This window comes from Papilio xuthus, unplaced genomic scaffold, assembly GCF_000836235.2.
Source record: "Papilio xuthus unplaced genomic scaffold, Pxut_1.1 DF828952.1, whole genome shotgun sequence".
NCBI classification, from domain to species: Eukaryota; Metazoa; Arthropoda; class Insecta; order Lepidoptera; family Papilionidae; genus Papilio; species Papilio xuthus.
The window spans coordinates 4244554-4267194 of NW_013529697.1; the positions used below are offsets into that span (position 1 = coordinate 4244554).

General features: G+C 30.6%; 1 protein-coding gene across 1 annotated transcript in view; it reads right to left on the reverse strand.

Moving 5' to 3' along the window:
* The window catches only part of Tmtc2 (Transmembrane O-mannosyltransferase targeting cadherins 2), a 108039-nt gene that overhangs the window by 53861 nt on the left and 31537 nt on the right, over positions 1-22641 (reverse strand). The window lies entirely within an intron of this gene.

Below are 22641 nucleotides of genomic sequence, written 5' to 3' on the forward strand. Positions count from 1 at the left end.
TTTCGATCGCCATGTACCTGGATGCCATGAATGTGGATTAGAATCCAGCTAGGGCTGGAACTTTGTTTTTATTAGAAATAGACGTCTATTCGGCAAGACCGACCTTGGTTGGCCTAGACTAATTATGGCTATTTTCTATCTTTCGAAATTATAATTCCTTTTAATTCTTTATAATAAATATTTTTAAGACTTTAGTTTTACAACTTTAGCGAAATTAAACATTGTGGACTAATTTATTTACATTGTTTTCAAAGGACAAGTTGGTTCGCTTTGTTAACACAGTGTCCTTTTTATTTTTACTCTGCCGTTAACAAGCCCGCATTGTTCCTCCGCAGTTACACGCCGCAACCCTTTTGTTTTAGCTCTTACTTACTTTTTAAGTTAATATACAGCATTAGAGATAAGACAAAATTTAGTTCACAAACTTCATTTTATTTCTCAAAGGTCCATGACACAAAAATGGTTTGTAATCATATGGCTGGAAGAAATAAACCCCTTTATATTAATGTCTACGACAGACACAGATATGGGTGCGACTTTTTACTGTATAAGAAAGCAAACAAAATCAAGTGATTCATACATTCTTAGACAAAATGTTGAAGCATAAAGCACTATATTTTTCACCTTCCATTCGAGAAACTTTCATTAACTCTACCATTACTTTGGTGGTGTCCCGTAAAACTAAAAGATGTCGTAGCATAGTCGTAGCCGTTGCGTAGATGTATATGTAGCACATCTATACAAACATATTGTTTATCAGAAGAGAAATTTCGCTTTCCAAATACCGACTTAATATTCGTTACGAGAAAACGAGGAACATGAATAATCTAATTGTTATATTTCCCTACGTAACTACAAGTTCAGAGCTCGTCAGACAAAGACCAGTAAGCCCCAAAAGTTTGTTCAGAATATTGCAAATTTAATGTACTTCAAAGAGGTGATAGAGGGCAATTACTTAGCATCGTACATGGGTTTATGTATAAGTTTATTATGTACTAGATGTAGGGTGACAACTGTTCCATCAGTTAGTTCTATTATGTATTTGAGAATAAATAAATAAAATTAGCGTCCCTACCTTTTTTAAAAGCAACTCATCGTCTTCAAATATTTTAACGTTCCATATATTAGTTAAATATTTCGTTTTATCTTATCCCATTTATACATATAAACAAGAGTAACTTTTTTACTGAGAATTAGGAATGCTTTGTTTTCAAATTGTAACAATTTATAGTATATAATATCTTTATGTACCACACGTTGATATATTGTACTTCAAGATGTTACTTTTAGCGTTTTTGCAAAACTTCGAAATATAACACTGTTTTACTTTTACCTATTTAGAATATCTGTGTACCAATTAAATAAAATCAGGAAATATCAATTTTGTTTTATCCCGAGAATTGATTGAGAATAATTGATGTCGCAATCGTTACAGAAATATATTTCATTTCAAAAGTTCGATACAATTTTATGAATAAATTTTTAATAATTTTCATCACTAAGAATAATGTTTATTTTTGATAATATTAAACAATGCTGTTAACATAATTAAATTTTGACAGCATTCTACTTGGAAGATTATTAACTGAGAATTGACGAGGGTAAGACATAAACCTAATTTAAATGGAAACTACCAAGAGAGCAGGAATATAACCGTTCGATAATGTATCAGATTGTAATGCAAATGAGCAAAAGCCACTAAGTATCTTGACAGAGCTCTGGCAAGATTATTGAGATTGGTTCCTTCACGGCCTCTGCATGATTACGATAAGCTATTCAATATCGAGCCTTTGTCGGATATTGGATTTAAAATCAATATCGCGGCCAAAAGGTTAAGAAGCAAAAGTTGAAAATCGTAAACCTAACTCGGACAATGTCACAGCCACAAAGACTTAGTTGTTATTCTTATTTTTAGTTTTTTTTTCTATGTTTCAATACATAAAAAAAAATTCATGGTTATTCCGTCTTCATCGCATATCTATGATGTATATTTTCCATAAACAGTACATGAAATAAAGAAAAAAGAAATTTATCGTTTTTAATTTAATTACTACTTATAAATTTCAATGCAACACTATATAAAAACAACGCAAAAAACTAATTAGAATACTAAACTTTCAAAGTTTAATTTTAAACTCAAATAACATGATGAGATTATACAAATGGTTGATTTGCGCGCCGGTCAACCCTCTCTAACATGAGGGATCTAACAAAAGTTACACGGTAACCCTGCCCGTATAGAAATTTGTAACGTTTACTGTTTTCAAAACTCGATAAACTTTCAAAATCATTTCGTAATTGTACAAAATGATCACTTTTCGAAAGGTAAAATAATTGGTTACATTGTAATATTAGTCCAGTTGTCCGATTTTCTTCTAATTATGTTTTTATATATACAAAGTTCTAAGGTTATGTTAAACCAAAATATCAATCCACAGTATTTCAATACATTTTGTACATTTAAATAAAAATATTATATGCGTAAATATAGTGTATGTAAATAGATAAATTTATCGAAAGAAATTTTGTTATTGAAAAGCTTTCAAATAAATCTCCGTAAGCCTTTAACGTACACTTTGCTTTATATGAAATACGCAATAGCTTCGACTTTTGTTTTAATTTTGTATAGATCTACTTTAATACTTTTTAAATAAACGCTTCACTTTTATGGCTGAATTTTAAAAGCTATGGCATTTTTTGTGCATTGCTTTTACTTTAATGAAAATGCAGCGGCAAGTAAGCCTCTACGTAACTTTATATTTATTTTAATGTATTAAAATATATTTTAATTAAATTTTTAAACATGTAATTTAGCTAGTTATAGCTATCTTACTAAGTTCTCGTCGGAATTCGATATAGTTTTGATAAGGTATAAGCCGCCGGAGAATATGAGTACAAAGTTCAAAAATTTGCACTAAATTTTCGCAATAACTCGTGTTGGATTCAGCTAGAATAATTATATAAAGTCTATCATATTTTCGAACATGAAAATTCTTTTAAAGTTTATAGATAAGAAAAAATATTTTTCAACTTACCCACAACAAAATCAGAGCTTTCTTAATCTTTTAAGAGCAAGAAAGGAAAGTATTTAAGTACCTTTTAGCTTTCACCTTCTTTAATATACGTAAGATGAAACAAAATATTATTTTACATTTCACGTCAAAAGATAATGCCCTGTGGTAAAAGCCTGAAAAAGCTTTCCGGTGTTTTAGCGCACCAACTTAAACTTAACTTGACTTCTTATGAACGTAAATAAAATACGAAATCTTAGAGTTTACGTTTTTTAATTTATATATTTACAAAAATATTGTATTAATCTTACTTCTTACTTAACTTACTATTATTATAAATGCAAATGTTTGATGGATGGATGTTTGTTAAAGGGTATCTCCAGAAGGGCTGCATTGATTTCGCTGAAATTTGGAATAGATGTAGAACATAGGAAGGTCACATAAGCTAGTAATTAAGTCATTTTTTTTAATTCCGCGCGAATGGGTGACAGCTAGTATTTATAATAAAGAAGAAAATTTTTATATTTTTATTTACAAAATTTACAAATAAGTTATTTATTTTCATTTCTGGGATAATGTTGTTTTACAATTATTGCAAATATTATTTATTAATCTGTATAACGCGAAGCTATTAACTAAAAACTGTTTTAATTATCAAATAGATTATGATAACTCTAACCATTTCATAAATTCCAGTTTAACTGAATATCAATTGAATTCAACGTTGCATTCTGTGTGATCGACGATTGCGGATAATATAAAGGGAACTAACATGTTAAGTGCCCGAGAGAAGCCTCTTCACGTTCTAAGTGTGTATTAGCAATTCAAATGAACTACTTAGTGGTAGTTAAATGCTGCATATATTAATAAAACATATTTTGTCACAATTCTATGGTTCATTTTCCATAACAATTTTGAAGTATGTGACCCTTTAGATACGCGTCCCGCGCCCGCGCCCGCGCTGGACGCACCGCACGCACGGATTAAACGGATGTCACAGATGCGGGTGGCACAGATGATGGACGCAGCACTGTGGCACATGCACATGCAAAGTAAACAAAATCCGTTACGAGTAATGCGTGCGGTGCGTCCGGCGCGGGCTAATGGCGTATCTTTTAACTACTAATTTAACGTAGTTTAAAAGATTACAACGTTTAAAGTTACGGTATAACGTAAACATATGCTTATAAATAAAAATTTAAAGTTTTATATATAATGAAATAATAAAAACGTTTTATTTTGCAATAAGCCACTTTAAGACAAAGTTACATAGCCTTTAAAGTTTGCGGACACTTCAGAAAACTTTTAAATTACCTTGCCGCTTTTCCTAACTTATTTTGAAGAAAAAACTAAATCGAATTGCTTTCTAAAACAAAATGTTTACTGTATATTTTCCATTGGTATTTCAATTTTAAGTTATTTTGTGTAAATTGTAAGTGAATACCATCCAATATCATTTTTGAATGTTTAATATAATTGTCATAACTATTCGAATATTGCTAAATATTATCTGAGACAACAGTTATTCAAATCTATTTCTGTTATAATTTTAATTTACATTTTGATTTCAAATAAACATTAGTTGAATATTCTTTAGGTAAAGAATGTCTGGCTTTTAAACTGCTAGGTATTCGTAAGTTAAGCTTTATTGTAATTTAATAAATGACAGCGAATTTAAATTTTAGGTGTCTATACTAAGTGTTATATTTAACATTTAAATGGTTCAGTCGATCAGTCATTAACCGTGGGTCTCTGATACCAAAATCCTCGTTTAAAACATATTGTTACCCCTATTTTGTCAAATGTGAAGGACAAGAACGACGATATGTTACTAATATTATGAATACGAACAGTGAGGATGGATGGATGTTAGAAGGTGTCTCTCGAACGGCAAAACGAATCTTAGTGAAATTTTTCACACATGTAGAAAATAATATTGAAGAACACATAGGCTTCAAAATATATATTTTTAATTATGCGCAGACGGACTTACATAAATACCCAAAGATCATAACTATAATACATAACAAAAAAAACCTTACTCTTTCGTTACTCTGGCAACATTATTGACTGCTTTTTCTATAAAACACAAAGAGATCACAACTTATTATAAAATTCCAGCGACATCATATCTTTAAATTAAACTAACTTCAAATTAGGGAAATAACGATAAGAGCTCGTTAACTTTCACGTGTAAAATATTATTGCAATTACCTTAAATTTTAATCTTGCAAATTATCTCTTGCGTATTTAACGTCTACAAAATTAAAAACTAATTGCGATTTATGGTTGAACCATTTACTTAATGGATTTATTCACTGCGAAAGACTTAAGTAACAAAATTTTCATTACGCTAAAAGCAATGCACGGACATACTTTCAAATTCTAAAGAGATATAAAAAGTGTTAGAATCAAATTATCATTCTCTTTTAAAACTACTCTGAATAATTATGGAACTCTAATGTATTTTATTAAACATGTTTGTTATAATTTAAAAAAAAGTCTACTTCATAAAAAAAACATACGTAAACAAAAAAACATTCTTAAACAAAATGCACTAAAAACAAACAAAAATTTGTCATGAACAAACACCTGAGATGAGTGACTTCCTTCTTTTTGTAGTCGGCTAAAAATTAAAACCATGAGAAATCCTTCTAATATGCACTGTTGTAGTAAATATGTAATATAGTAGAAATATATACAAAAATATCCAAGCCCAAAAGCATAAACATATAAAACGTTCTTAACAAATACCAAGAACAAACAAATCCTTGCCTTAGTTCAGTTAGTTTACAAGTATCCTAAAATTTTAATTTATTAAATGCCTAATCATCATCATAATCAGTCTTAATTTATCTCCTGCTGGATGTAGGCCTCCACCATCGATTGCCACAATGCCCGATTCTGTGCCGCCTGCATCCACTGCACTCTCCCAAACTTAACCAGGTCATCGGTCATCATCTAAGTGCCTCATATTAGTGAATAATATTAAATATACTTTTCTTTATATTTTAATAAATTAAGCAATATAATTAAAAAAAAATATTCGTATATGGAGGCTCCAATATTGGAGTATTATCAAGTTTCTTGTAAATTGATACGAAAACCTTGGACCCTTATCAAATCTTATCTTACTAATATTATAAATGCGAATGTTTGGATGTATCAATGGATGGATAGATGGATGTAATAGGACTTATCTATCAGAAGAGCTCAACAGATCTCAATGTATTTTGGTATAGATGTAGAACGTAGTCTAAAAGAAGACAGAGGCTATTTTTTTTTTATTCGGCGCGATTGAGTCGCATGCGACATTTAGTATGTATATAAATTTAATTTCAGAGAATGAACTTGTTACACTTTACATATTAAGAAGTATGTCATATATTATGACTTATGAGTCCGACATCTCTCTTGTCGTATAAAAATATTACCTTAGGAATTTTCACAGTCCCAGAATTTGTATTAGTTTTGATAGATGTGTGTAATTTTTATCCTTTCCTAACATACGAGTACGCCTTGAATAATGATATAAGAAAAGGGCGAACTAAGAAAACAAGACATCCCCGAAGGTGTTTGTCACGTAACTTACCAATTTGCCTTATGCCTTATAGTGTTTTGTTTATTTTTTATTCTCTTTTTTATTGTCTGTTCTGTTTTTTTACTTTTAATATGATATTGTGTCGTGGTAAAATTATTGTAGGTTCATTATATTTTATTACGTAAAACTACCAAAAAAGAAACGATGTAGATAGCAAACAGTTTTGATAGATTTTTAAGACACATGCCTTATTAGCGCTTTTTAAAAAAAAAATTAAACTTATTAAGTGTAATCAGACGTCTTTTATAACAAGTTTCGAACTTCATAAATCATATGTACTTTTTATCAAGTTGACTAAAAAACAATTTTTGAGTGGTTATTCCAAACGAGTTGGATGTTTTTGACATTAGCTGTTTAATATAAAAATAGTTTAAGTAGCAAAATTAAAGTTAATTAGTATCAAATGTGCATAGCAACGTTCTAGGTTTATAATATATTCAACAGCTTGGTCAAGTAGCATAACACACTAATAAAGCCACGGCAGCGCTCTCCACTCGAGTGCAGTTTGAGGGGACCTCTGCGCTTCCATACAATTTTCACGGGTTTATTTTGGTACAAAGATATACTAAAATTCAAGTATCAACTTCAATCTAAAAACGGTGAATATAATTGGCAATTTTATTCGTCAAACAATAAAATTATACTCAAATTTAAAATCGACTATGGACAGTTTTATATTATGAATATCGGCTTTTATTAGTGCAAACTTTAGAATATTTGCCTATAATCTTACGAATAAGATTTTAATGTTACTTATAAATGCGAATATTTGGATGGATGTTTGTTAGAAGGTATCTCCACAACGGCTGCATAGATTTCGCTAAAATTTAGCATAGATGTAGAAAATAGTCTGGAAGAACACATAGGATACTAATTAAGTTTTTTTTATTCTCGCGTACATAATCACGGGCCACAGTAATTAATATTAGTGGCAATGAAACACGTCACTGAGGGCGCTCTTTAATGTCAACTATTTAAGTGCCCATTGGACGACTTTGAGTGAGGAAGGTGTCCTACTCATATTGAAATATATAAATCAATGCCATTCATAAATCTATATATAAAAGAAAGGTGTGTTAGTTCCACTATTTATAACTCAAGAACGGCTTTACCGATATGGTTGAAAATTAGTGAGGAGGTAGCTTAGAGCCAGGAGACAGACATAGGATATTATTATGTTTTTTTCTTTTTTTTTCAAATGTATGCCTTGAAGAGCTGCTATTTATTTAACTTATCTTTATATTTTTTTTTATATATCCACGCGGACGGAGTCGCGGACGACAGCTAGTAGTCATATAAATATAAACAGATTGAATTACTTATAAGTAAACATCCGTTATATCACATAACTGTAAGATATATTTATAACCTTACATAGATTATTTTCGTATTTTATCGTAAAACTTTACCGTTACCCTTATTTATAAATTAAGTATATGTATTTCTTTCCGAAGGCAACACAACAACAAATCAGAAAGTTTTGAGGTATTTCCCTAAAGAAATTGCCTCTATATGTAAATTAAAATACCTGGGGGTATGCGAAGTCCGGACAAACTAATCGAAGCAGAAGTTATATACGTACAACTTAACAATGAAAACGGGTGTATACTTTTGTATACTGTAACTTTTTGACAATGATTTAATTTGACAACAACATGACTCACGACCATAACCTAAAGGGGTAGGCAGATAAAGGACTTCGATTTGACATGGTCTTGGTACGACTTTCTCGTTTCTTCTATATACAAATATTGAAATATTTTGTGTAAATTATTTAAACTTTCAAGAGACATTTACATTTTTTCATCACAATATTAGACTATTAACAGATGATAAAAAAATGGTAAATGCTTCTATAGTGCGGGCTATACGGCTTCTCAATATCATCTAGAGATATAGATTTATTTACTTGCAGCGAGTCGAAATTCACAGAGGCTGCGTACAGATGTGTGGAACACGTTTTAATATTGATGTTTAGTTACGCGTTGATATATTCTTGCACTGTTTATTTCTGTATTTTTTTCTTTTTATTTATCATTGTTATGTGTTATTTACTGTTATTATAAAATATGTTATCGTGTAAACTGTTATGTTAAGTGTGTATAGTGTCAAATTGGTTGTATACTGTAAGGATGCTATGCAGTATTAAATAAATAAAAATAAATGATTTTTTAGTTAAAAAGTTAATTATTCCTCTACAAAGTTACATTTATCAATTATTTAAGGACGTTAGTTATATTTAACGGTTGGATGGAAGCGGTTATAATTGATCTAATCTAAGAGAAACAATAAGCAGAACAAACTCCGAGTTCCTTAACACAAACACACGATCTGTTTACTATTAACGAGCAAATAATTCCTAACATAACTTGTTATCGTAGCAATTTGATCACACAATTTTGGGAGAGAATTTATATTAAATTTAATTCGACATTTCAACTAACTTAAATGGATTGATAAATTATTTGAATCCTTAAACGTTGACATGTATAATTTAAAATTGTAAATTTATATTTCAATTGATGTATTTATTTTAGAAACAGCAGTTTGGTATAAATTATAGTAGCTGAATAAAATATTATTATCAATATTAAAATGCTCTCAAATGCATGATGTAAGAACTGCAGGAAATTTTTTCAAAGAAGAATTTGAAAAAATGGTCAGTTCCTAAAAAAAACATCTAATGTCTTCCGATATGATGACGAGCATTCGAAATAAAATCATAACCTTTAATCTTTTTTTAATAATATAATTTTAAATAATACAGTTAAGGTTAATCTTGTATAGTTTATTGAATATATTATATTTCACAGTTTATGCGTTAAAGCGCTATGCGTCTAGCTATAATTCAATCCTGATTCCAAACTCCCTTAGTCTCTAGTTCTATTTGTATGCCCGTTCCACTTCGTACGCTTGTTCGTGACATTTCATCCTTGACTGGGTGTGAACTAAGAAGTCTTAACCAAGTGTCAGAAGCTGCTCTTGGCCTAGTTTCCGTAGCTGCAGAATCATGATTCTGTTAAATTTTTTCATATGAAAATAATTTAAGAAAATGTAATGCAACTTTTCCACAAGAGGGAATGAATGAGATATAGAATGATAAGTAGTTTTAATTCCAATAAAATTCAAATTGAAGTTACCATTATTTCCGTGTTTTATAACAAAAATAATTGACAATCACAAACTCAATTTTCGATGTATTTTTTAATGATGCATAAATATACGCTAAACATTAACGCAAATTTATGAGACATTCCAAAACCTATTAAAATAATCATCGGATAACATTTTTTAAGTGTAAAACAATACTATTTTACTTCTTCTTTTTGTCAGTTTAATTTTCATACAAGAAAGTGGTGTCAACCAAACTTTATGTCTTTATTACGTTATCAATTTATGTAGTATTACAAATATCGTAAGCGGTAAATCAAAATTTTAATTAAAAACACAGGTAGCTCAAAATTGGCTTGTCGTTTACGTAATAAAGTATGCTCAACCTCGGGAGATAAAATAATAAATTTCGTCTTGTATTTTCCGTGCGATGCTCGAGCTTCGTTTGTTTACACTGCTTTTATATACCACGAGTTAATCTCATGGGCAAACATAATATCCATTCTCAAAATAATGATACTCCACATATGTTGAAATATTTTTACCTTATATATTTTAGTTTTCAACCATCAACGATAGTATGATCCAATTTTTTTCTAGTATTAGCCATAAAATATCGTAAAATAAGCATTATCGTAAAATTGTTTTGGAAAATTTTTACATATCGTTATGAAAATCACAGCACCAAACCGCAATTGGCCAGCGTGGTTGACTATGGCCTAATCACCCTCAACTTAGGGTAGGCTCCGAGCCCCTCGATTGGGACGCATAGTGAGCTGATGATAATGAATCACAGCACCTTATTCATAACCAAACGTAGCCTAGAATGAACTTCGACCGATATTTAACTAATAAAACCTAAGTTCGTCAACAAATATATTTATTTGAAAAGCTTTGAAAATATTTTATCCGAAATGAATTTCATTTTTTGCATGCTTCGTTGGTTATTTCAAAATATAGAGTATAAAAATAAAAGACAAACGAAATTTTAATTAAAGTTTGGAGTATTTCTGATCTCTTTTTTTTTTAAATAATTCAAATCTCTTTGAAAGCAAAGGCAAAATACTTGTTACCGTTTTGTTGTACAAATGTTCTCTATCATTTCCGTCCAATTAGCGGCGGCGGACTATCTGCCGTCGCTTTGTGTCCCCGCCTTTTGTTTTTAGTTGGTTTAATAAAATCACTTGCAGTAAAAAATTCTTTAGGGAAAATCGGTGGTGTATTTTAAACGTACTTAGGAAAAACCAACACCGATTTAAAAGTTACGGTTAAAGTTTTCCTCAGCTATATTTTTATATCTAACTAGCAGTCGCCCACGACTCCGACCGCGTAGATATATAAAAATACTTAATACAAGATAAGTTAAATAAAAAGCAGCTCTTCGAGGCATAAATTCGAAAAAAAAATGAGTATATAGTATTCTATGACCGTCTCATGGCTCTAAGCTACCTCCTCACCAATTTTCAACCATATCGGTAAAGCCGTTCTTGAGTTATAAATAGTGTAACTAACACGACTTTCTTTACTGATTATTTCCATAAAAACTCTACTAAGTATTCAAGGCATAGCCATACAGAGTTTCCAGATAAAACTTATTTTTATAAAAGATCATATTATCAATTTTTATAATAATTAATTTTAAGACGTCGTTGGCTATGTAATCCTTCAAACTTAAGGCAATATTATTAACTATCCGATTAACACATAAATCAATGTTAATTATCTGACAATTTAACAAGTCTCAAATATTTGATCATTAAACAGATAAAGTCAAATGGGTCGTAGTTTACCGAAGTCGAAATTCACCACCCTCTTTGAGATACAGCTATTAATAATACAAGTAAAATTAATTAATTCGTTAACGTATTATTTATTTGTTAATGTAATAATGAGAATATTTTCGTATCGTATTTTCTCTCTACTATCTCCAATGATGTAAGAGCAAAAAATACAGTCATCATTAGCTCACTATATATCCCCACCGAGGTTCTCAGAGCATACCTATGTGCGGGTTGGTTGACTTCACACATATCTTTGAATTTCTTCTCAGATATGTGCAGGTTTCATCACGATGTTTTCCTTCACCGTAGAAACGTCGGATAATTGTACATATGTAAATCGGAAATCGAGAAACACATTGGTACATGGCGGGATTCGAACCCAGGACCTGCAGATTGCATGTCAAGTGCTTGACTCCTGAGCCACCGACGCTCTAAAAAAATAATATAGAGACGTACTAATTTATTGCGATTCTTGCGACATGAGATCAACGATAGTATCAATTAAAAATTCATTATATTCCTGGAAAAATACGTGCATTTCTTTTGACTATATTAAATAACATAAAATATTTACATGTTTAATTAAAACATTAAATTTCCTTTCCTTTTTGTTGATGCAAAAGCTTTGATCGTTGTTGCGTGAATATTATTCTTATTTTTGGAACTATCATCATTAAATAATAATGATTAAATAATTTAAAATATATATAACTGTAATTATTATTAATAATGTTTTTTATTATTTTTTAAAGCTTATATCGCTAACTAATAAGTTAAAAATGTTGTGTAACTCTGAAAACCAGAGGGGTGAACACTAGGGCTCCTAAATGCTCCTTGACTCAAGATCTGACGTCACATTTCAAGTCTTGTACACAAGTATGATGCTTTAACACATTCATTCCTTGGTTAAGCTGTTAAGTTGATTACAATCCAGAATTAAGTTTGTTAAGCGTCATATGTGTTAACTTAACTATGAAATGTTAATCGTTACATATAAAAAAAAAAACCTAGTCACCAGGAGACAAGAAGACCTAAAGTAGTAGAAATTCGGTACTCACAGAATATTTTCAATATATTAAAATCGACTTAATTTATTTGCGTCACTTAAATGAAAAACCATTTTTAAAGTGTTTGTTTTTCTATCTGTCTGTTTGTGTGTCCGCAAAGCCGCGTCTAACAACCACGTTGATTATTTTTCTAGCTTCGGCTATTTATTTTTTGTTTAGTACTAATATTCAATTTATTAGATTTTTTATACTTATGCGTTATATCTGCCTACGTTAATAAGATGTTAATTAATAACGAAAAGTGTAATTGAACATAAAATTTTAATTTTATAATAAATTATTCGTTTATTTAAAATTAAAATTGCCTTCGGTTCGGTTGTTTAACAAAGGTAATTGTCATTAATGTTAATTAACGAGGGGCTCTTTTCAACTTTATGCATATTTACTTTATGAATTAAAATGTTTCCCAGATACGGTACAATTTACAAGCAAATAATTAAACTGGAGATTGCAGTTGAAGAGGTAATAAATTAAAAAACTACTACTACTACAAAAATTATATATATCATCTTACTAATCTTACTTCTTACTAATATTATAAATGCGAATGTTTAGATGGATGATATTTAAAGGTATTATTAGAACGACCAAACGGATCTCTATGAAATTTATACATACATAGAGAGCCATGCTCTGGAAGAACATATAGGCTACTAATTATGTTTTTTTTTAATTCAGCGCAGAAGTAGCCCCAGGTAACCGTAATTTATTTATATCACAACAACATCCTTAATAATTACTTTTAAGCTTCTCTAAATTGTGATACTTCCATACACCTTCCCTCCCCCACTTCAACTGCATTAAAATGTGCCCTATGTCATTTCTCGAGCTCTAGACTATCTGTTTACCAAATTTCTTTTAAATCGGTTCAATATTTTTGGCGTGAAACTGTAACAGACTGACAGAATTACTTTCGCATTTATATTATTCGGAAGGATTGCTTACATTATTGTAATTTCATATTACACTATACCTCGAGCTGAAATTTAGGCGATTCATCGGTTTTCAAGCTATGGTAGTCTAAAACGGGAACACTTGATAATTCACTATTGAAATAGATTTAATCTAGTTGGGTTATATTGCTTGTGCATTCCGGACTTGTGGGATGCGCACAAAATAACATTGGACAGCCGAGAGTAATCAAGATAGTCGCCTAAATTAAATTGTAAGTAATACTATTTTAGACAGACATTGAAAATGTGCATGCAGAATGTCCATTGTTTCCTCTTTAAATTCTCTTCTTATTAAAATAAAATCGTGTAATAAATTTAAAAACCAGAGTGTATTTACATATATTTTTAACAGTTTCAACAAGGGATTCCATTACTTTGGTCCATTGAGCCCTTTAGATGTATCTACTAGTCTGGAGCATATTATATTTCGGTTTCTAGCGGTGTCATCGTGATTAAGCGCTGGTTTATCCATTTTTAGTAAAAAATAAAGTGTTTATACTACAAATAATTACACTACCGAGAAGCGCAAATTCCCAGTTTTGGCAAAGATAATAAAACAAATTTTAATTCTGTTTCATATTATTGTCAATTTCTCTTTGTAAATTCTGTGAATATTATTTTATTTATTTCAAATTTTATTGTTAAAACATTCATTAAATACCGTATTCCATGGAATTTATTTCATAAAACTTTTTCCGTTACTACGTTAGCTTTTTAAAAATGATTTATTTGTCCTGTCCTGTGATGAACAAAATTTCATAGAGTAATAACTAGGATTGACGCGACTACAAAGAAAATTATTCATGGCACGTTGATTGCATTTCAGTAGCGATCGGTAAAATCCCATTTCGTAGAACATGACTCTTCTATCACTTCTTTTATAACTTAAAATCACGTTAGACTCTTTGTTGCGTACAAAAAATGTATGGAAATCTTACTTATAAGTGCGAAAGCTTTTAGTTTTAATTACAACGCTGATATTCGGGATATTGTAAAACATTTTTTGGTAGAGTGCTTATTTTTGGCATTACGGGCGTCAAATCCCTAAAATTATACGGCCAGAATGGTGCGTCTATCGACATAATGGAAGTTGTGATAAAGACTACTGACGGGACGTATTTGTTTCTTGTCTTCATGCTTAATAGGTCAAATATGACCTGTATTTTTTTCCAGAATCCTCTTATGCTTCTAAGAGAAATTAAACACGGGTTCTGTTAAAGACCTCATTTCTTTCTTGAAATATGACGTAGAAATTAGCAATGCGCGTGAAGCAGTGAGGCGGTACGGACTAAGCGGCTCAACACAGGACCATTTAAAATTTAATGAATCATGCAAGTGCAAGTCCGGTCATGACCCATTTTTTAGTTCAACATTTTTTAATTTTACTACGGCTTTTCTATTTCCTAAGATTAAAGTAACAAATGGCTACAAAACACGAAAAGATAAGCGTTTATCGAATTTCAGATATTGTTGAAAGCAACAAGGCAATGTTTTATTCTTATCTCTGTAGTGTGAATAATTATATTTAAAGTTTTCAAGTCAAGACGAATAGATTCTACACATAGTCCTCATGTTCATGAAGTACACTTATTAAACAGTCGTAATTAAATTGTACTGTAGTGTATTGAATGCACTGTCATTAATTAGAAACATTCAGATGTCTATAATAAATATTTCATATTGTAATAATCTGTATAAAGTGATGTATTCAAATTAATTTGATATTAATTCTCACTTAGACAGTTTGACATTCGTCTGTTGAAATGTTTAGAGGTTGAGGTCTATAGAGATTTAAACTAATGAAATTGTCAGACTTTAATGCTGAAGTATATCAAAGTTTGACTCTTCGTATAAAATGCATCTAAGATAGATGAACTATTGAAATACGTCGTCAGTAAATATTTGAACTGACCCTGTAACATGAATATCGTATATAAAAACAATGAACTTTGAAGTTTCTGTTAAGGCTATTATCAATAACAAAGCTATCAAGTGCGGGACTTTAAACCCAGGAACTCAATATAACATGATTTAAACTTTTATTGTCATGATCAGTTGCGATCGTATGTCTGTACAAATGGCGTACTAAAGGAGGAAAGCATGTGAAGGGGTGTGCATCCCACCTGTACCTCAAATTGTCTTCTGGACCCTATTTCTCGCAAACTTCCGAACGGCCATAAAGTTTGCATGGAACTGTATTAGGTCTTAGTAGTATCATATGACAATTGTAAGTCGATTATACAATCACAAAAGTCAAAGGCAACAAACAAACTTCAAATATTTTGAATAGTAAGATAACATAAAAGTTATAGTTAATTAATAAACATTAGGAACATGATATTATTCCAAACAAAAATTAGATCCTTTGCAAATTTGGCAAAAGCTACTTTGTATAAAATTATGTCTCACTTCTAAGAAGTTTCTCGTCCTAACAAAATTTCATTAAAAGTTTTAATTAATTCTAGATTCGCTGCTATGATAGAGTTTAGTATAAAAGTCAGCGTGTCTTTGTACTTATTTTAGTAAACATAATAAAACATGAGCTTGTTATGACTACATTACACTGTAAGGTTAAGTTTTTGTAAAAGAAAATAATAGAATCGGAATAACGATTGTGAATAAGTGGTACAGTTAATCTGACTAACAATCTGAATGAGTCGTGCTTCTTTGGATTCGTAAGAATGAATAATCGAAAAAAAAAATTTATGACCTTGAAATATCAGTTGCAATTTACCTTTGACTTTAAAAAGGTGCAAATGTGGTTTGAAAACCGAATACTATGTCAAAACATGATAAATTGCAAAATTGTAATAACTTCAATAAATCCAAATTAATTTACCTGGAAATTAAAGCTAAACCACAATGTTCTTATACATTTACCCGTGAATATTCTTGGAACCTTAATTTCAAGTTACAAACAGTATAAATTCGAAAGGCGTACATCTTCCCATATTTAAAATGTTATTTGGGTAACGTTTATTCAATTTTCCTCCCACGAATTACGTGTGACCCACAAGCCAGTAAAATTGTGTAGAAAATTTATTATTTTATCCACCGTTGTGGAGAATATTTTATTACATAAAAGTCAAACCAATTTCTCTCACCTGTTTTCTATACGAAATTATGACATAAAAGTGAATTTCATTATTTCATCGAAAATGCGATAAATATGTGTTAAACTCAGGGTCTATCGCGAATGTTTCGATATGCCGTTACGTTAAATTAAAATCTGGTACTAATAGGAATAGACAACAACTAAAAAAAATCGCAGAGTCAATTAAAAACCTTTTACCTAACTATTAAATTTTATCTTTTGTATGTTTTAATACTAATGACAAGCTAAACAATAATAAAAATAAACTTTTAACTTAACATGTTTTTTCAACAAAAAAATGTAATTTTTTGTAACCACAATGTTTACTATACCCAACTCCTTTGGTTTGTTGTTGGTTACGTTTTTTTTAAGAACTCTCAAATATTGTGGTAAGTAATTATGAAAGTTTTAAAAGCGAAATGCAGAGGCGGATTCATTTCTTTGTGTAGCATCTCGCAAATGAAACAATATGGCGGAAGCTGCACGAAGAATGAAGTAATATTTAAAGTCAAGAGACGCTTGACTGCCGCAGCAACACAAAGACATAATACGTTAAGAGCTTTGCGCCGAAGCTAGAGTTATTAAAATTTCCTTTTTCTGTTTGCATATTCATCATTGCGATATAATTGTTAATTATTTTAATTAAATTATTTTCGATTTACAAACAAAAGTTGTCAAATGTGAGTCAAACAAAACACACCGATGTTTTTAAACAGGTGTTTCGACAACGGACTTCTACAGTAAACTATAACTAAGCTTTTTCTTCTATGTTGTCTTCTGACAGCGAATTCAAGGAAATTTTGAAGAGAATTTTTGAACATACAAAAATTAAAGATATTTATTATTTCACTATTAATAGTAATAATATATTCATAAAAAGAACATATAATAAATGGAATATAATGCAGAAATTATAAATACAGTATACCCGGAGGCCGTGTCGCAGGAAGCCGGGTTAAAATTTAATGAACAATGAAACAACTCGGTCCATTCGTGACCCGTTTTTCATTCCTACAAGTTATGCTATGTTTTACGAACATATAAACTTACGAAATAATAAATTAAATCACATATCATTATCAGCTCACTATACGTCCCTACTGAGGGGCTCGGATCCTACCCTAAATTGGGCGTGATTAGGCCATAGTCAACCACGCTGGCCAAGTGCGGGTTGGTTGACTTCACACATATCTTTGAATTTCTTCTCAGATATGTGCAGGTTGCGTCACGATGTTTTCTTTCACTGTAAGAACTTCGGATAAATGTACATATGTGATTCGGAAATCGAAAAACACTTTGGTACAAGGCGGGATTCGAACCCAGGACCTGCAGATTGCAAGTCAAGTGCTTAACCACTGAGCCACCGACGCTCAATCATCCAATTCACTCATATAATAAATTAAGGGAACAGTTATCCTGCTATCAATGATTTGCCTATCATCAGAAGGTTCAACCAACACATTTATGCTCGATTTGTTTGAAAAATCAAATAATGTTCTAGGATTCTATGACTGCGCCGGTTTCCTATCGGTTTCAATTGTGAACCCAAACGGGATGCCTCTTGAACACGAAATCGCTTGAACCGTTTAGAGTAAAATTTCAAACAAAAACAAATAGTTTTGGGTATACTATGAAAGCATGTTATTGAAAACCTAATACAAATGTTTATTGTGAATAAATTATAATAGCCACAGGAACTCATCGTCGTTGAAATTATCTGTTTATTTAGTTGCAAATGGAACATTTCAAATTATGAAAACTGTGGTTTTTAATTTGGATTTCGACAATTAATAAATAATAATGAAATATATATTTTTTTAATTTAATAAATATTTTTGTAAACTACAAAAAATATTACAGATTATCTTTTTTTATACCTTTCATATCGATCAAGGCACTTTTTTATTTGTTTTAACGTCCTAAAAGTTTAGCACCCATTTGACTTTTCACAGAAGCGGTCGCGTTTATTTTCATTATTTACGTAGAATTCTAATCATTAAACTACGATAACTAAACTAGGAAATGTTAATAAATTTATAGAAAATTTCCATTTCAGCTAAATCTGCATCAGCAAAAAAACAATAAAGTTCGTCTATATAAAATTGTTCGCACTCGTATAGTATTGACCTTGAAGATCGTGATTTACTGTTACCTAAAGGTATCAGACATTTTGACTTAATATTAAATTAAAAAAAAACTTACTATTATCTATGCCTCGACGTTTGCAAACATAAAAGTGGTCACCAAAATCGGCTTGTTTCATATTTCTCCGTTCAGAGATTTATGGAAAATGAATTCAACCTCATTCTAAGTCTGAATACTTTGCAAGTTAAATTTCAATCTCAATCTTAATCCTTTCTTATGAAGGTTTCATCGGTCCCTTAAAATGCAAAAATTTTCCTCGCTCCTTTAGCACTTTATACAATTTTAATTAAAATTTACATAATTAATCATACATTCTTGAAATTATTTTTTATATTATTTCATAAAAACAGTTCGAAATATAAATTAATATCACTATACTATTTCATATATTAATTTACTATAAAATAATTATATTTAGTAATCCTAATTCCTACCTATTATCTATTGTTAGGAAGAAAATCCGACACTGTGTCGGTATTTCGGCGCAACACTAGCCTTATCAAGCTTATAAAATGTCAACGTTTATGTCCCCTCACTAATCGATCTGACACTGGACTTGGTAACGAAAACGTTCCATTCACGCCAAAGGATTTTAACTAATAATGTCTAAAACTATTTAGTTTTTCGCGCATAGTGCGGATACGTGTAGAAAATAGGGACAGAGAAAAGGAACAAAACACATATCAAAGTTTCATGGAACCCCACATGTGATCCCTTCTTATGCGAATTCTACTCGCCCCCTGCGATGTATATTTAATACTTTGCGGTCAAATTAGCCTGTTCACATGGGGCGTTTCTTTTTCCTCTCTCGTTGAAACTTAACCTTTTTCTGTCTTTTCCCCATTCACGTCACTAATACTTGGAGTTTTATTTTACTTTGACCTTTTCTTTATTCGATTCCTTGTGTTTTGGTACGCTATGAAAAAGGACACTGTTTTTGACCAAATGTAAATTGCATATTTATTGCATAATGTTCTCCAATGTATAGTTGTTACAACTTCTAGTAAATAAGTCACTTTATACCCTGTTTATGACAATAGTTGAAGCTTCAATATTTACTCACCGCATACTTTTTTGTACGAAATCACGCACATCATTACCACGCAAAAGAAACAGAATGACAAAATTAAAAACCTAATTATAACAAAAAATTTGTTAGTTTTTTAACGTTTGAAATATTACGAATAAGTATTAAAAGATTAATATTGCCACAATGCTTTTCAATTATCTCCCTCATTATTAAGCGTTTCGTATTACGTCTTTGTTCAATCTTTTTCGTCTAATTACTAATTAGCGACGGGAACATGTCTCTTGTTAATTACAATTTCACTCAAAATTCTCTCGACATACATTTGTAACGGTAATTGTTATTATTCAATGCTGTGGTTTGAAGCATTATCTAATGAAATAAACACTAATTTTTCAATTTAAACACAAGAATAAGAAAAGGTAAAACCAGGTATACTCTTGGATTCATTCTTGCAAAAAAAGACGTACTTTTTTCTAGATTAACCATCGCTCGCGACACCGTGAGGGCGGAATTAAAAAAAAATAGTGACCAATGTATTCTTCCAGGTTATGTTTTATATCTGCGCCGAATTTCAGCGAAATTAATGCAGCCGTTCTGAAGATACCTTATTATAACATCCATACAAACATTCACATTTATAATATTAGTAAGATAGTAACAGTATAATATACAAAAATTGTATCTAGAAAATAAATAAAGTCGCCAAAGCTAAAGTTAAACTTAATATTGATTCAATACATTTTAGAATCCCGACTATTGGGACAAGCCCGAAATATTCATTCCTGTGAAAGTTCAATCACAACTTTATTATTAAAATTCAAATTCATTGAGCTCACTGATTTCGGAACCAGGTGTCATGAATATGTCCGAAACAATCGTAAAATATTTCATCAAATTCGGGACAATGCGTCGATGGAGTTCATTTGGAATTCAAATTAAATTTATGAAAAAAAAGTGCTTAAGCAAATAGGAATAACAAAATCTTTTCATACTTGCTTCAGTCTTCCAATGTTTATGAAATTAATAAAATTGGCCTATCTGTATAAAACATCGAAAAAAAATCGTATTTTATTCACGTGATGTGGTTACTTTATAAGGAAAATCAGTTTTAATTTTTTTCCTGTCTATCTGTCTGTCCGTAAGCCGCGCTTGATCCGGGTTTTCTCCGAAACGGCTAGATATATTTTAATGAGACTTTGACAGGAACATAGCCGATGGAAACAGGCATATCATAGGCAATTTTTTTTATGAATTATATTGTCTTTCGTAGCCATAGTTCAGAAATAATGAAAATATAATAGTTAATTATTCTATCCAGTCTCCGTGGATGTATTATTTATTACCAACGTTACGCGATTGAGCTCAATATTATATTGCGTCTATAGCCTGAGGATATTCCGTTAATTGAAGTTTCTCGTTTATCGTTTACTATAACTGCCGATAAAATTGTATTAGGTGCTTATACACTTTATGCTTTGCTAAGTTACCTATGTAGATTGTGCAAAGAGATTGAAATACTTATAAAAAGAAGGGAAAGGTAAGAAGAATGGAAACAAGGAAGTGGTAGGGTGTAAGAAGTATAACCTACAGGATGATTCTTTCCAACAGACGTAAGAACATAGTAAAAAGTTCTTCTACCACACCCTTCGAATGATTAAACAAAGTTAACACAATCCACAAATTACAAGAATACTTTATTTCGAAGTAGAAACCACAAAAAGGAAAACCAAGAAAATATACGTAACTCGTTAATCTGGAAACAAAGACCGGGAGGAAAGGATAAATTAATGATCATGTGGTTTACACCTTTGATGCTTGTAATTTCTTATAAAAAGGTAAGGGTTCAAGAAAAATTTGCATCTCCAACAAAAATCGCACAATTTTTTTTTCTGTACAGATCTTAGTAAGGCTATAATTATAAATATGTAAGTGAAATTTTCTTTATCTTTAAGTGATTAATATTACATCTCGTAAAAGCCGAACAACTTGGAATATTAGCAAACTAATTAAGGAATAAACTTCGTTACATCTTAAGATCAATCAAAAGTTTGAGGACAACAATTTGCCTCACAACTTGCGAGACAAATCCACCTCCAGACTATTTCATATTAATGTAATTACATCTCATGACTAACGGCTATTTCATTTTAATGCAATCAGACGTTGTAATCATAAATTTACCATTTATAAATTTTTGTACTTAAACTCGTCTTTGATAACCTAAAGACTTGAGTACCAAAAACATAAACTACCGGATAAGAATATGTTCAAAATCGGTTTTTAAATAATTCAATCTACAATTTATTATGATGTAAGTTTATAAATTTGTCTCTGATCTGGGAAATGAAATCAGAAATATTGAGTCCATAATTGGTATTCCCAGTGTGGGGAAATGTTAATTAACGTAATCTCAGAAGGACGCCGCATCCAGTTCATTTAAACTTGCGCGCGTAATCCCGCTTACGTTCAATAAGCTTTATTTTATTTTAAAGTAAAAATTATGATTATCAAATATCGATCTGAAATCGGCAAGTATATTGATGTTTTGTTTAATGATTTAACTAAGATAAAACTGTAGTCTAAATTTAGTCGATATTACGCAAAAAACCATAATACAACCAAAGGGTGTCAATCATTCTTCCTGATAGTAAGATTAGCGTTTATAAGTTAAGATCCTTTCCCTTGTAACCTCTTAGAGCCTAAGCTGCATCACCGATTTTAAAACGTTACTTATGTATAATTCGATTCGTAATATTCCTCAAAGTATTATAACGTGCAGTCAGGCATGTTATTGGTTTTTTCAAATAGTGTAGTGTAGTAATAGTTGTTATGTACGGTTTGAAAAAAA